The 14,640-nt window shown below is 41.4% G+C and overlaps 1 long non-coding RNA gene across 1 annotated transcript in view; it reads right to left on the bottom strand.

Annotated features, from left to right (window-relative positions):
- Positions 1-7,358: 7,358 nt before the first annotated feature.
- The window catches only part of LOC140899873 (uncharacterized), a 186,694-nt gene continuing 179,412 nt past the window's right edge, over positions 7,359-14,640 (bottom strand). The window contains exons 7-9 of the long non-coding RNA XR_012155489.1: positions 13,025-13,097; positions 11,110-11,174; positions 7,359-7,440 (exon numbers count right to left, since the gene is read on the bottom strand). This is a non-coding gene — a long non-coding RNA (uncharacterized LOC140899873). The remainder of the gene's footprint in view (positions 7,441-11,109; positions 11,175-13,024; positions 13,098-14,640) is intronic.

The following is a 14,640-nucleotide window of genomic DNA, read 5'->3' as shown; positions in this document are numbered from 1 at the left end:
CAGCATCCTCTGCTGTCCCAGCGCTGGGGTCTCTTGAATGGTAACTGCCAGACACACATGGTTGTGGAGTAGTTTTTGGCTAGATCATGCCTTGACAGGAACTTCCCATCTCCTCTCAAAGAGGATTTAAACATACTCGTTTGGGTCCATTTTTACCTAACTACGGGCATGTGATCTCAGCCAGGATATTAACGCCATACATTAAATGACACTGAACGGCTACACTGCCCTCTGTTCTGTTACCATGAGCCTGCTTAGGGAGCACCCGTGATCTTCAGCACTGACTGAACCAAAGTAGATTTGCACCACAGAAGGCCTTCACCAGGTAGTTCAGTAAAGTAGATAGCCAAAGCAAAGCAATCCCAGAGAAAGCCCTTTAAGGAGGGAGACAAGAGGTGCTCTGTGATACTATTGGACTTAGCACTGACCAAACAGTTTTGTGTATAAACCCTACTCTCCTTGTTACACAGACGCTGATTTAGGCTGGAGAACTCTGCTGACTGATGTAAACTCTAAGTATTTATGTCTTACAGAAAGAAGATGGAAATGGGCTTATTCTGCCTCCTTGCAGGTGAAAAGCTCCAAGCCTTCCATTTCCGAGGGACAGCCCTGCAATGTTCTTGTGGACTCTCTTTATTTAGTGTACTAAGATTTCTAGATTATGGTTTGATGCTTCACCATACACCAGGAAAGGCATTTCATATTTCTGAAAGGATCAGGTGAAATTTGATGGCAAGGGGAGCTTTCTAGCTATTTTAATTGTAGTTAAATTAGAAAAAAAATCGAAGTATGTTACATTTTTTAAAATAAATTTTCCTCGCTGCTTTTATTAGGCCCTTAGGTAGTTTATGACTGATAACAGCTATTTTAATCAGAGGGTATTTTTTCTTCAGTACACATGCACACTGATTTGCTGTTGTAGGGATGCTGATGATCCTTGGGATGTGCAAACTGTTAACACCAAGATGCTTATGAGCCCCGATTTGCACATCCCGGTTTGTTGTTATAGGGTGGCTCACGAGTCCTGGATGGATCAAGGGAGGTTTCTCTCTGAACCAATTTGTTATTGTAAGATTGATTATTGGCTTAGCTTTTGAGTTTGCTAGCCTTGATTTGGTGCAAAGGTAAAATCACTGAAGCATCAGCATTATATATTACAACCCCCTTCCCCCACACCACATAGATAAAGAATTATAGGGCGTTTGCAAACAAATACGATGTGTCAAACAATGGGCCCACGGAGGGCGAATACCGGTGCTATTGCCCTCAATAGTGACAGGGCTAACTTGTGTCTAGCCAGCCTTCAACCCTGAGCTGCCATGCCATGTTTCCTAATTATTTATCCTAATGTACGTTTTTTTCGCAATGTATTCACTCATTTTTCTATGTCTACACCTACGAATTTCTTATTTCCTTTTATTGAGGATTGGCTGTGAGGAGAAGTGTTCTATGTATGGTACTGGCAATTTTAGAAACAACACAATCAACAAGCACTGAAACTCACTCAAAGAGGACTGTGAAAAGAATGGGCACCTTTTCAGGCATTGGCCCGACTTCAGGCGTCAATGACTAGCAGTAGTTGCCCACACAAAAACCCCCATGTTTTTTAAATTGGAAGCCAACTTCCCCATTCATTCAGAATTCAGGAGCCCACCACTGGCCAAGGAACACTTTAATTTGGTGCTTTCTTCCTAGAGCACAAGTCTTGGAGAAAACTGTATGAGAGAACAGCCTAATGAAGAGAACCTAAACATGAAACAGACAAAGACCCAGATACTTTTTCAGCTAGTAAATCAAGGGTGAAATACACCTTTATGCAGAAGGCCTACACCAAAGCTATGCATCAGTTATGTCCTACGTCAGCTCTGTGTCCATCCTAAGGCCATGAACATGTTAAAGATGAGAGATGAGGCTGTTTTAGAAATGGGCCTGTTGTTGGGCTTGATCCAAAGCTTCCAATGGGCTTTGGATCAGTTGATTCCAATGGGCTTTGGATCAGACCCATATAAGTGCTTTCTATCCAAGGATCTCAAAGCACTCTACAGGCATTTATTAATTTAATCATGCAGGTGTCATGGAAGATAGACAAACACCTTTACCTCATTTTATGGGGGTGAAAAAATGCGGAGAGGTGAATGACTTGCCCCCATGAATCCTGCGGCCTCAGCCTGGGGAATAGAACCAAGGTGTCCTGACTGATTTCAAGATGGCAAGTAAAAGAAATGAATGGCCCTGTGACCCTCATGATGCATAGAGATGCCCGAAAAGCTTTTTATAAATGAAATGGGGGAGGACAGGCTGCTGGGTTTAATTTTATAAATATCATGTCTTAACTTTGTTTTTGGTGGAAGTCTTCATGGAGGACTAGGGAAGAGGCTCTCTCAGCAGCTTGATTTTGAATTGACAGGGGGCTTTGGGCAAAGAGCCCTTGTCCCCTAGGCATTTGTCAGAGATTTGAATTAGGTGATGTTAACAAACAAACAAAAAATCAAACCAAACAGAACCCAAAGAGATTAAAACAAATACAATCCCTTCCCCCCTCAACTACTCAACTTTGTATCCTGTCATAATCCCAGTACTTCATTGGTCCTCCAGCAAAACCAGGTCAGTCAAGACTTGAAATTTGTAGTAAATATTTTTTTTCAGACCTTCTTGATGTATTATAAGGAGGATAAGAAACCACACATTTCTCCCACTTTCTAGGTTATCACAAGGCCATCCTTACTCACTTTTTGGCTTGTACCAGACCTCTTGTCTGATTTGGAAGTGATTACCTGCAGTCCTCAGATTATTTAAAGGATTGAAAGCTGGCAGGAAGATTGGCGCACCACCCCACCTCACCACATACTCACATTCTCTCACCCCTTAACCGGCCAACAGGATTAGTTCATAGAAAGCTCATTCTCTCAATACCACAAGCAGCTCCACTTTGTGACAGTATCTTTGTTTATCACACTAGTCGGCAGAGAATTAGACGCAGTAAATCCCATGGACAGGACTCCCTTCCAGAAGTACAGCCTTGCCAATGGCACCCTGTGCTCACCCAGTCCTCTTTTTTCAAAAATCACTCCTGTGCACACTGATCTCACAACCAGCAAACCCTTCGTACCTCTTCCCATTCCCCCTTCTCTTCTTACAGTGGAGTGGATTTGGCTAATAAGAACCAGCTGTTTTTTTCCACTCTGAAAGCTGTGAGAAACTGATGACAACCTGTTTGACCTCTGACCTCTGAACTTGACCTCCTGCTAATACCTTCAGCTGCTGATTGTCATGGGTGGCTGGCGGAGCCCTTTGTCTTTTGCTGTTTTGGAGTCCAGACAGATAAATGATTTCTATTTGTCCTTTGGCGCAATGGAAGAGCTGATCGATATTATCCACGAATGATGTCAAGGATTTGTCGCCACAGCTTATGAATGACAAAACACTACCCAAAAAAACACCTTTTGGGGCAAAAGATTGAAAGCTGGAAAGGTTTATTGATTTTTGCTTTCTTAAATAGCAGCTCAAGCCACAAAAGAGAAAAGGGAAAGCTTTGTGTGCTAAAATGCAGCAAAAAGCTTCCTCAAGAACAACGATTAGATCAGCTATTGCATTTAAGTACTGTGAGCCTTGCCACAGCCAACTGCTCAGTTTTGTCTGCTAAGCTCACTACAATTTCCCTCCATTTTTCTTTATTTCAACAGCGTTTGTATAGGGAAACGCCAACCTCCAGAATAAAACACACTTTTCTTCCTTGCTCTCTCTTTGGCCACAGATCAATGGGGACAAGGCCGCATGTCTTGGATTTGAGCAGGTGGGTTGGAGTCTTTGGAGGGGAACTGAAATGCTTTTCAGACACTGAAAGTGATAGGGATCATTGCCTAGTGGTTAGAGCCCAGGTCCAAGAAAGCGGAACAATGGAGTCCATTTGCGGCTCTGCTAGTGACTGTGCAAGCACAAGCAAATCACTTTACCTTTGCTCCTAGTTTCCCCATTGATAAAATAGAGATAGCATGTACCCACCTCAGAGCAGTGCTGTGCTTTGAGATCTTCCGTTCTTACAAGTGCAAAGTGTTCCTTATTATGAGACCAAGTCACAAACAGAACACATTCTACTGAGATAAAAATTAAAAATATACACACTTATCTACAGGGCAGTCAACGCAACTATCAGTTCCTCCTTTACACGTCTGCCAGCAGCCATTCTAGGTTTCTCCTGAAAGAAATTACGACAACCCTAACCTCTCAAGCAGTTTAAGGCATTCAGTGAATGCAGCTTCTTGCTCAAGGGGCTAGGGAATTGATCAGCTAATGCAGGAGAAGCATAGAACATTGAACTCTGATCTCAGCAAGTGAAGCTGCAGAGTAATACACACGCTTTTCTTTCTGAGCCCTTTCGACCCTGTGGACTCGTAGCTGGGTAGAGAGGAAAAGATTTTGGGGTACTTCCACAGTCTGGGATGTAACCTCACAGCCAGTTTTTACTGGTGAATTTATTTGAGCTAAGGATGAGGTAAAACTACAAACAGCATTCCAGACTGGCTGTTTGCAGTTAAGTAAAGCTGTGATGCTGATGGCAATGGAAATAGAAAGCCTGTGTTGGGAAGGCAAATTCAATACTTTCAGCCATAGTACTAGACATGTACAACCCTGACTTCAACAGGAATTTAGGTGGATCATCTTTGCCAGAAGTTAAAGGTGATTGTCTGGCCTCACAGACCTAATACAATGCGGTCAGCATTTATGATGCACAGAATTCTCACGGATTGTCATAAACAAATTCATCGGGGTGCTGAAGCCAAAAGATTCAGGGGACTCATAATACATGGGATGCAGGTGGGAAGACCTCATATACTGTAACACGTAGCACTTTCATTCATTGCTCTCAAAGGCTAAATACCATTAGCTCCAATTCACAGATGGGAAAACAAAGGTGCAGAGAAGTTAAGTGACTTTCCCAAGGTGAATCAATGACTGTGTGTGGAACAGAACCCAGGTCTCTTGACTCCCCAGTACATACTCTAGATGGTGGGAGACACTGACTCACTTTTCAGAGTAGCAGCCGTGTTAGTCTGTATTTGCAAAAAGAAAAGGAGGACTTGTGGCACCTTAGAGATTAACCAATTTATTTGAGCATGAGCTTTCGTGAGTTACAGCTCACTTCAGCTCATGAAAGCTTATGCTCAAATAAATTGGTTAGTCTCTAAGGTGCCACAAGTATTCCTTTTCTTTTGACTCACTTTTGTATTGAGTCCTCTAAGCAAGTCCCCTAACTGACATCTTGATTTAACTGCAAACACAAAATAGGTGAGGATTAGTGGCTTAGAAATGCTGAGTTAAGTTAACGCACTGTTGCATTTTATTAATGAATGCACAGTACTGCAGGTACTTCTAACTGGTTAAGAATAGCTCTGGTTGAAAATGTTTGTGTTTTCAAAATTTAAAATTATATTTTTTGCAGACATTTTTATTTTTGTTCCCAAAAATGTTATTTTTTTTGACCAGCATACAAAGTGCTTGACATTTTTCAAAAACTGAATATTTCTATTAAAAAAAGTCTGTTTTTTTGGGGGCGGGGGGGAGTTTTTTGTGTATTTTTTTTCATTTTTCAACCAGTTCTAGTTAATAATTCACAAGTGGAATGGATGAGAGGCCATGAAACAAGATTAGCATTTTAAACAATGAAAGGTGTTCAAAGGTAGTGAATATAGATTACATATTTTAAAAATATATATAATTGGTGTATTGGTTTTTACTCATCCCCCCCCCCCAAAAAAAAACAAACCCAGAAAATGTCATTGGGGAAACAGTGATCATGAAATTTATCTCCTGGGAGAAAGTTGATCTTCTTGCAACACAATCAGGAACCCCCCCTATTGTTCTGTGAGCTACAATGGAACAGCCTTAGCAAGTAGCAAACAATGCTTTTCCCTGACACAGACCCACTATTTAACTTTTTAAGTTCAGGAATTGTATTGAAATGTAAAGGAAACTGCACAGCTTCCACATTAAATCTCAAAGCAATTACAGAGGCAGATAGGTAAGTGTCGTTATCCTGATTTTATAAATGGGGAAACTGAAGCATAGAAAGAGAGACATTAAGGGGCTTGATCCTGCAAAGAGATGAACACATTCTTTGAAATCAATGGAACTATGCCAGCATTTGAAGTTAAGCATGTGCTTAAGTGCGTGGCTGGATTGGGCCCAGAGTCACCAGCACTTTTCAGGATCAAGTCCAAGGTGACTTGACCAGGATCAGAGAGAGCCAGGAATAGAATCCAGTTTTCAATACACTGTCCTCCATGCACTAACCATTAGCACATGCTGCCTTCCTGTGTATGTCCTGATCCGATTGGTGTGCATCACTCACAGAACGTGGGGAAATCTTGAAGGTGTCTGGTCTCACGGAGGCCATAACATCATTTTTTTCGCCTACACTAACAATACATCAAGAAAAAATGGCATATTTCTCCTTCACTTTTTCTCTAACATGGTGTGTCATCCCCAGTTTCTCTCCTGAATGATTTGTTTACATTCAGTCCTTCATGCTGGAAATATTAGTTTGTTGTGTGGAAGGACCAGTCCAACCAGAAACACTTTTGCCTGTTGGGGTTCAAACAGATCTTTTGTTCTGGCTTCACTGTTTTTCTAGGCTGTGTCCCCCTTGACTCTCATTTTGGAATAAACCCAAAACAACCAAGCAAAACCTGGATGAAACCAGAAAGTTTCCCATGGTTCCCACCTCAATCCTAGGCTTGCTTGAAGGTTGGTGAACCTTGCCCAGGTTTCAGGTTTGTGACAAATGCCACCACCAGGTCAAAGGTTTTGTTACAAACGTTTAATGCATCTGTCCAAGCAAGTAGATCCTTCTGGCTTCAAAGATCAGAGCACAGTGGACTGAGATAGGGGTTGTCCTTAGACGCTTGCTGACCCCAGAGGGCAGGGAAATATAGCAAAGATCATGTGCTGTGGAGCTCAACCTTCCCAAATATTTGGAGGTATTTCTGCAAAATAGATAGAATATAGGAAAAGTACGGAGTCTAGGGTACACCTGGGCTGCAAAACTCAGATCTTGACGTGCCTGAAGCTCAGGAGAGTTTGGGTCCAGGTCTTGGTTTGGCTCTGTAAACTGAGTTTGGTGCACAAAATTCAGATCAGAACCATAATTTCCCTGAAGTCTACGAGTGTTTTGACCCTGGATTAAGGGCCCCATCATTAATTGGTGCAAACAATCTAGTTTCTATGCTCTCTCCATTTATTTCTCTGTCCTTTGAGCTTTTTTGATCCTTGAAGTGTGTCCCACACGCTGTTCCAAAGGAAGTTTCCCAGATAATGTATTGTGTGTGTTCTATACATGATACTCACCTCTTCATTTGTAATCCTTGGACTGTCTGACAGCTTGTTTCTCCGAGTTTTCAGGGTTCATAAGTGTATTATTCATTGCCAAAAAAATCTGTACTTCTAGACAATACAATAAATTAAAATTCACATTAATTTAAACAACTGATTATTGACAGTGGGTGCCTCCAGTTTTGGATCTCCAATTTGACACACATTAAAAAAAGACCCTGGTTGTCAGAGGGCTTGTGCTCTGAGAAATAGGCCCCTTTAAAATATTGCTGACCGGAACCCCCAAAATAGAGTCACCCAGAATTTCTACTCATTTCTGAAAACCTTGACCTGAGCCTCATTGCAAGTTATATTTTATATTCCACTTGCAGTGGTGGAAATGCTTTTAAGAAAGTTTTCAGAGTAGCAGCCATGTTAGTCTGTATTCGCAAAAAGAAAAGGAGTACTTGTGGCACCTTAGAGACTAACAAATTTATTTGAGCATAAGCATTCATGAACTACAGCATGCATCCGATGAAGTGAGCTGTAGCTCATGAAAGCTTATGCTCAAACAAATTTGTTAGTCTCTAAGGTGCCACAAGTACTCTTTTCTTTTTAAGAAAGTGTTTTCTAAGAAATAAAAATGTCTCCAAAAGTAGGGATTAGACATAATCCAGTTCCTTTATCAACTAAAGATGCCATCATGGCCTCTGAAACCTAATGGAAGAAATTCCTTCACTGTTTTCCATCTTACAATTATATCACATAACACATTCTGCTAGAAGGTTGGCCAGCATCCGACGACACCAGTACCACAATATAATGAAAAATGTAAGGGGCTTGACATCCCTTGCCACCTGTTTAAGATTCCACATAATCTGGCTAGAGAGGGATTAATTCTTACATTTGATTTTCCATCTGCATTGCATCAAAGGTAACCCCTGTCAATCCTGAGACATAACCCATTTGTAAGAGCAGGAAATATCCTACTCCACTGCAGATTTTGCTGTGACAAATGTAATGCTTTCTTTAGGGTTCTGTTTGTTTAATTAAATTTTACGCACGGATAAAATGTTTTGTGAAATTTCCACTGTGGGGTGTTGTAATTAAAACTGGTGAACTTGATACAGACAGGCAACAATTGTAAAGCTGTCTTTGTCTGAGATATGAATACCAGCAGCAATGTTTAGTTCTACAGCCACAATTTTCTTTTAGAATTCCAAAAGCTTCCCAAATTAGGTGCAATTGAGAGCAATTTTGATCTGTTTTGGGTGGAAAACACAATTGTTTAGAAATATGATTGGCTAAATTACTAGGAGCCTCGGTATTAAGAAAACAACCTTCAGTTTTTGCTTCCACATGCAGGAGCAAATATGGTTCTTCAAATGTATCTAATCTTTCATTTGCTAATGATCCAATCATTTGACACATTGCAACAATAAATGCCTTGGTGGTGGTATTATCGAGGAAAGACTCCAGTATGGCATTTCATCAGACTGGCTAACTAATACAATATATTATACCCTCAAAAACAAAGAAGAATAAACAAAACATCCCCAAGATACATTATTGCCTGGCCATTCTGTGTAAGGAACAGACGGATGTTAAGGAGAAGGCGCTATGGACGCTGATTCAGGAAACTAAGTGCTTTCTTGAATTGGGTCATCATTTGGGTGTTTTGTTGAATTGGGTTGTTAAGAGTTTTTCCAAATTTCCTCTCTCTCTCTCTCTCTCTCTCTCTCTCTCTCTCTCTCTCTCTCTCTCATATTTCTCTATGTAAATAATAACACTCTCAGAACTGAATGAAACCCTGTGGTTTTGGTCCCCAGGAGTGTGTGAACATTTTCTTTGATTCTGATCCACACCGTCCTGCCCACCCACATCCTGTGGCCTGGTCTACACTTAAAACTTAGGCTGACATAGCTACAGTGCATAGGGGTGTGAAAAATCCAACCCCTGAGTGCTGTAGCTGTGTTGACCTAACCCCTGGCATAGAAATTGCTAGGTTGATGACAGAATGCTTCCACTGACCTTGTTACTGCTGCTCAGGGTTGTGTTGTTCCTACAGTGATGAAAAAAACCCTTCCATTGCTGTAGGCCATGTCTATGCTACCGGGGTATGCTGGCATTGCTACAGCACCATAGCTATGCCAGATACTCCCCGTAATGTAGACATGGCCCAAATCTCTCCAAGCTATACATCTGATGAATGGAAGGGAAGGGTTTTCAAAAGTATTTAGCGTTGTCCCATTTACACCAATAGTCAGAATCCCATGGGAGAAGAGTGAAGGCCACAACTGAGTGTTTTTGAAAAGTCCCACCCCACAAATGTCCAAGAATATTTTGGACTGAACTGCTGCGCTTCACTGGGCTTTGCATCAAAAGTAAGCGAAGCCCCAGATTTTTTGGGAATGCAAAACCATTTCCTTATTTTACTGCTAGCCTTTACCTCCATAAATTGACAAAATCCAACCCTGGTTCTGAGCACACCGAGTCTATTGAGGGTTCAAAACTCAGATCCTGATTTTGTAACTCGGGCCTAACTCTAACTGAAAGATTTTTTCCCCCTCTGAATCTCAGTGTGAATCCCTGAAGCGGCCAATGTACATTCAGGTTAGCGAAAAGACAAGAAACTCTTCAGTGCTCTTGGTCTCTGATTTGGAGCTGGTGACTCACTCCAAAACCAGGTGAGTTTCACTTGGATAATTCTGGCAATCTTTCAAGCATTTTTTTCCCCTGCTCAGCCTCCGCCACTTTACAACATAGATTATGCAGGAAGACATGAGGGACAGTTAGTTTCTAATTTGCAGTGCTGGGTTGAGGGGATTTTTCTTTTTAAGCATTGACCTATTTCTCAGTCAGCTTGTCTGTGTAAGTTAGAACCCAGCCATGGCAGAAAACAGACCGATGTGTGCGAGCAGAAGGGCGACTCACCACCTGTCTGAGCTGTCAAGTTATGTGGGAAGGCATATCAATTAACTTCTGCTATTATCTCATCATACTTCACAACTGACAAAACATTAACCCCCTTTCAAGCATAATCCTATTGGAAAATCAACATCATTCATTTCATCAGCAACATTACCATCGCCCCCTCGTTTCTGGTGAGGGTGGGGAAGAAAAGGAGGGAAGGTATTTCCCCTTCCCCGATCCCTTCTTATTTAGTCTATACACTTTAAAGTCCAAAAGCTATGTGCAGTCAAATAGTTTCACTCTATAGACAGCAGGTATTTGGGTTAAATTCCCATGAGCCTACTGTGTTCCCTTGTAGCTTAAAAAGCTGGGACACTGGCCAGGAAAAAGGACCTTCCGTGACCTGCTCTTAACCCCTAAGGAAAGTTACACAAACTCTTTCACGCTTGGCTGGGATTGCTGTGTAGGAGTTGGCCAAAACAATACTTTCCCTTGTGTTTGCCTACCTTATTAAATATCAATTAATATTTATGGAAGTTTATAAACAGTGCGGCTTTGGTTTCAAGGGTGCTTAGAAATCTGATCTCCCTTTCTCTCCCCCATCCTCACTTCAGCATTTGTCTGGCTCACTGCTGCATAGTTAAAAGCACTGGTCTTCATTTAAATTTAGAGGAGTTTATCTAAGCTCTGAGCCCAATTGCCCTGTGTAGTTATTTACACCTGGGCAAAGTGGCTGTAAAATGTTACTGAAACAGCTTTGTAGCAATTTTACACTCACTTGTCCCAGATTTTCCTCTTATGGGGGTTTTACACCAGTGTTACTCCACTGACACCTACAGACTCTACACTCTTGATATACATTAGTGAAAGTGAGGGCCTGAGTCTTACCTATTTGCACAGACTGTAAGGTCTTCGGGACAGGGGCTGTCATTTTCCATGTGTTTGTACAGCACCTAGCACAGTGGAGACCAGAACTGGGTGAGGCACGATCACAACATAAATGTTAAACAGCAGCAGCTATAAATGACTGCACAAGCACAGACATGTCCAGGCTCACTTATTGGGTAAGACACTCACTCATTAGCATGTTATCTCACTCTCACACACACTCCTAAGCTTATCTTCCTCATTTTGAGTAAAATACATAGAGATTTAAAATATTTTTACTCAGGCGCTGAAAAAAGACAACAATACATCCGGGGCCTCAGGCACGGGGCTTAGAGCTCGGCAAGCCGCTTTCCAAGCTTGGGTACTGTGGTAACCATGGAGACTACAGGCCCGCGTTCTACGCACACGCAAGAGGAGGCGACGTGAGGTGGGGGTGGGGGTGGAGGTTGTGGGTGTGAATACTTGACGGTCAAAAAACATATGAGTGGGCCCAGCAAATGAGCAGGACTTGATCGAAAGTTTGCGGGTTTTGCAAATTACAGTTGAAAATGTAAACCACACTGGACAAATTCAGGTCCTCAGGGATCCCCAGCCATCCAGGTTTTTGTTCAAACCAGCAAAGAATTGTTTTTATTAAAATCCACTGGTTTGCATTGCATATAGAATTCTCACGTGTCCTTGACTTTAGTATGAATTAGGACATTTAAGTGTTTCATATACAATATTAAGCAGTGTACATTTTAAAACAAACTATTAAGCCTAGATTGGATTAAAAACCCTGGACTCTTGGATGTCACCAAGGACCAAAGATGACAGTCCCTGACTCGAGAGAGCCCCAGGTGGCCACCTAGTGTTGAAACAGCAGATCCCATTGGAGTGCTCTCCTCTTGTTTACATCAGTGTAAAAATCTGGAATAATCCAATTGAAACTAAGTGATATATACCCATGTACACTTGGTGCAAGATCAGAATCAGGTCCAATTTACTTACACCGAGTAATCCACATTCACTGTAAGTCCCTTCACCATTTTATATTGATGCAGGGCTTTGTTTTAAATGATGCTTAATTTGAAGGATTTTTCTGTATTCTGACTTCCTAGGAAGATGCTTTCTAAAAGTCCCCTGCCGATTAATTGTTACTGGGCTGCTGCCAAATGGGGGAAGTTTTACATGTAAAACAACAACAACAACAAAAAACATCTCTCCCTCACTCCACACTTGCCTATGCCTTTTATATTTGGTACTTCAGTCTATTTTGCAAACATATGGCCTGTCATTCAAGCCAGAGCGCACCATCCTGCTGTCAATATTGTCCTCCCCATCACAAAGATTAACATCAGAGGCTAGAAAGGCTGAGGCTGGGTTTTTCTCAGCCTTCACCCAAGTACCACAAGGCTTCTTGCCATGCAGCAAACAGACTCCCTGCAACAACCGAATGCTACTGAGAAATTACTTGGGCTTTCGTTCCTCTGCTGATTTCCATTGGATAAATCAACCCAGCACAAGGTTTTCACAGTCCCTTTTATGCTTACTCTTTTTACTATTTGTAGCATCTTGGGATGCTTGGAGTTTAATAATATTAAAACACAGTGAGTTTTTGCCTGTCCAGGGCTCATCCCTCATATAAAACCAAGTACTATGGTATTCTGCACTAATACTCCTAAACCCTACCACGAAATCAATGAAATCGCAGTGTTTGGGGGCAATGAGTGTATCATATTGCAGGGTTTGAGGTGTTTTGTTGTTGTTGTTTAACAATCATGAAAAACACTGCAGTTACATATACATACACGTCCATGTATAGGGATGGGAAGCAGTGTGAGCCAATGAGAAATGGACTGGAAGGCAGCAGAACTAGTTTATATTCTCAGCTCTGCCACTGACCAGTTGTGTGACTTTAGACGAGTCATTTTACCTGTCTGTGTCTCAGTTTCCTCCCTTGTGAGCTGGGGATAATATCTATCTTCCTTTGTAAATCACATTGATATCTGTGAATGAAGAGAAGTAGATACTGTTTATATTATTATTATTGACTAAGCTCTTCTGCAATAAGAAATTTTTTCCAGGGTCTGATGGTATATATTAAAACGCATTGCCTGATATATACACAGCCCCTTTGCCAGTCACCACTTGTTTAAGACTAAATCTCTGTAGCAAAGGTGAGCTGGAAAAGGAATGTGGTATCTTATCCAAAGCTTTTGGTGAAGCTGGTTATTTGTTTTCTTAATGCTGCACTCAGACAGTGGGCAAGCTGTACCGGGGAGCAGATACTGTAAGGAAAGCAGCAGCGGGCTTTCCAGCTTATCTGCGGCTGCTATCAAGGTGCCATCTGAAGCTGATTATGTAAGAGTGTCAGGTTTAATGCATCAAACTCCTGTTCTTGGCCCAGCAGACCTTGCAATCTGAGAATTTAAGAAGAGAGGGGTTTAGGGCTGGATTCCTTTCTGGGCTTCTAAAAATAAACTTCTGCGAACCCAAAGTTAAAAAGCAACATTCATTAGAGAGTCACATTAGGAACAAACTGCAACATTATTGCAAACAGATGAGCTGCAGATGATACAGTTAGAAACATCCACTAAAAAAACAACAACAAAAAGTTAATCCTCATCTGAAATTATTTTCTACTCATTTGTCACCCATCCCAGACCAAAACCTATGGCAACATAAACGAGAAAAGCAACTCTGATACTTTTATAGCTCCAATCAATAACTGTCCTCCATTCCCTTATTTTTTACCTCCAAAATCGTTTTAGGAAAGGCTATGTTCATTTCATCTTTATTTATTACTTAATTGGTAGAGAACTCTGGAGACAGGACAGCCTACTTTGCAAGAAAGATCAGGTGCCAGAAGCACTGGACAGAGCTACAAATCAGCATGCAAACTAGCTTCAATCACAACATAAAGGCTCTCCAATACATGTATTATTTGTTCATGTTACTTAACTCAGTTTCACATATACTTTTTAACAGAGCATTTGTGTATAGGAGATGTCACAGGAAGGGGAAAGAGCGGACTTCACAATGTGAGAAACAGTAAAAGATGCATCCGATGAAGTGAGCTGTAGCTCACGAAAGCTTATGCTCCAATAAATTTGTTAGTCTCTAAGGTGCCACAAGTCCTCCTGTTCTTTTTGCGAATACAGACAAACACGGCTGCTACTCTGAAACCTAAAAGATCCATGTGGCTGCAATATGTGTGTGTGTGTGAGAGAGAGAGAGAGAGAAGAACATGCCTATTTCAAACAATAGGCCACCATAATTTTTTATCTAGTTAATAAATTACATGAATAATTCCATTTTAAACTACATATAGACTTGTTCCCACATTCTCCTCCTAAATTTCTGAGGTCATTAAGATGATTTTGTTCACTGTAGCACTGGTGAAGGGGGCTGGGTTGACCGAACTCTTATCTAGCTGCACAAAAAGTCAGGCATAGGGAGAAGCCGCACAAGATTCCTACAGACTGAGCTATTAACTGAGCTACTGGGCCTGAAGGGATCAGGATGAAGGTAATTTGCTCTCCTGCCCAT

This window comes from Lepidochelys kempii, chromosome 17 (genome assembly GCF_965140285.1).
Source record: "Lepidochelys kempii isolate rLepKem1 chromosome 17, rLepKem1.hap1, whole genome shotgun sequence".
Classification (NCBI taxonomy): domain Eukaryota; kingdom Metazoa; phylum Chordata; order Testudines; family Cheloniidae; genus Lepidochelys; species Lepidochelys kempii.
The sequence above is the reverse complement of the archived record's forward strand: the minus strand, read 5'-3'. Positions and strand labels throughout refer to the sequence as shown.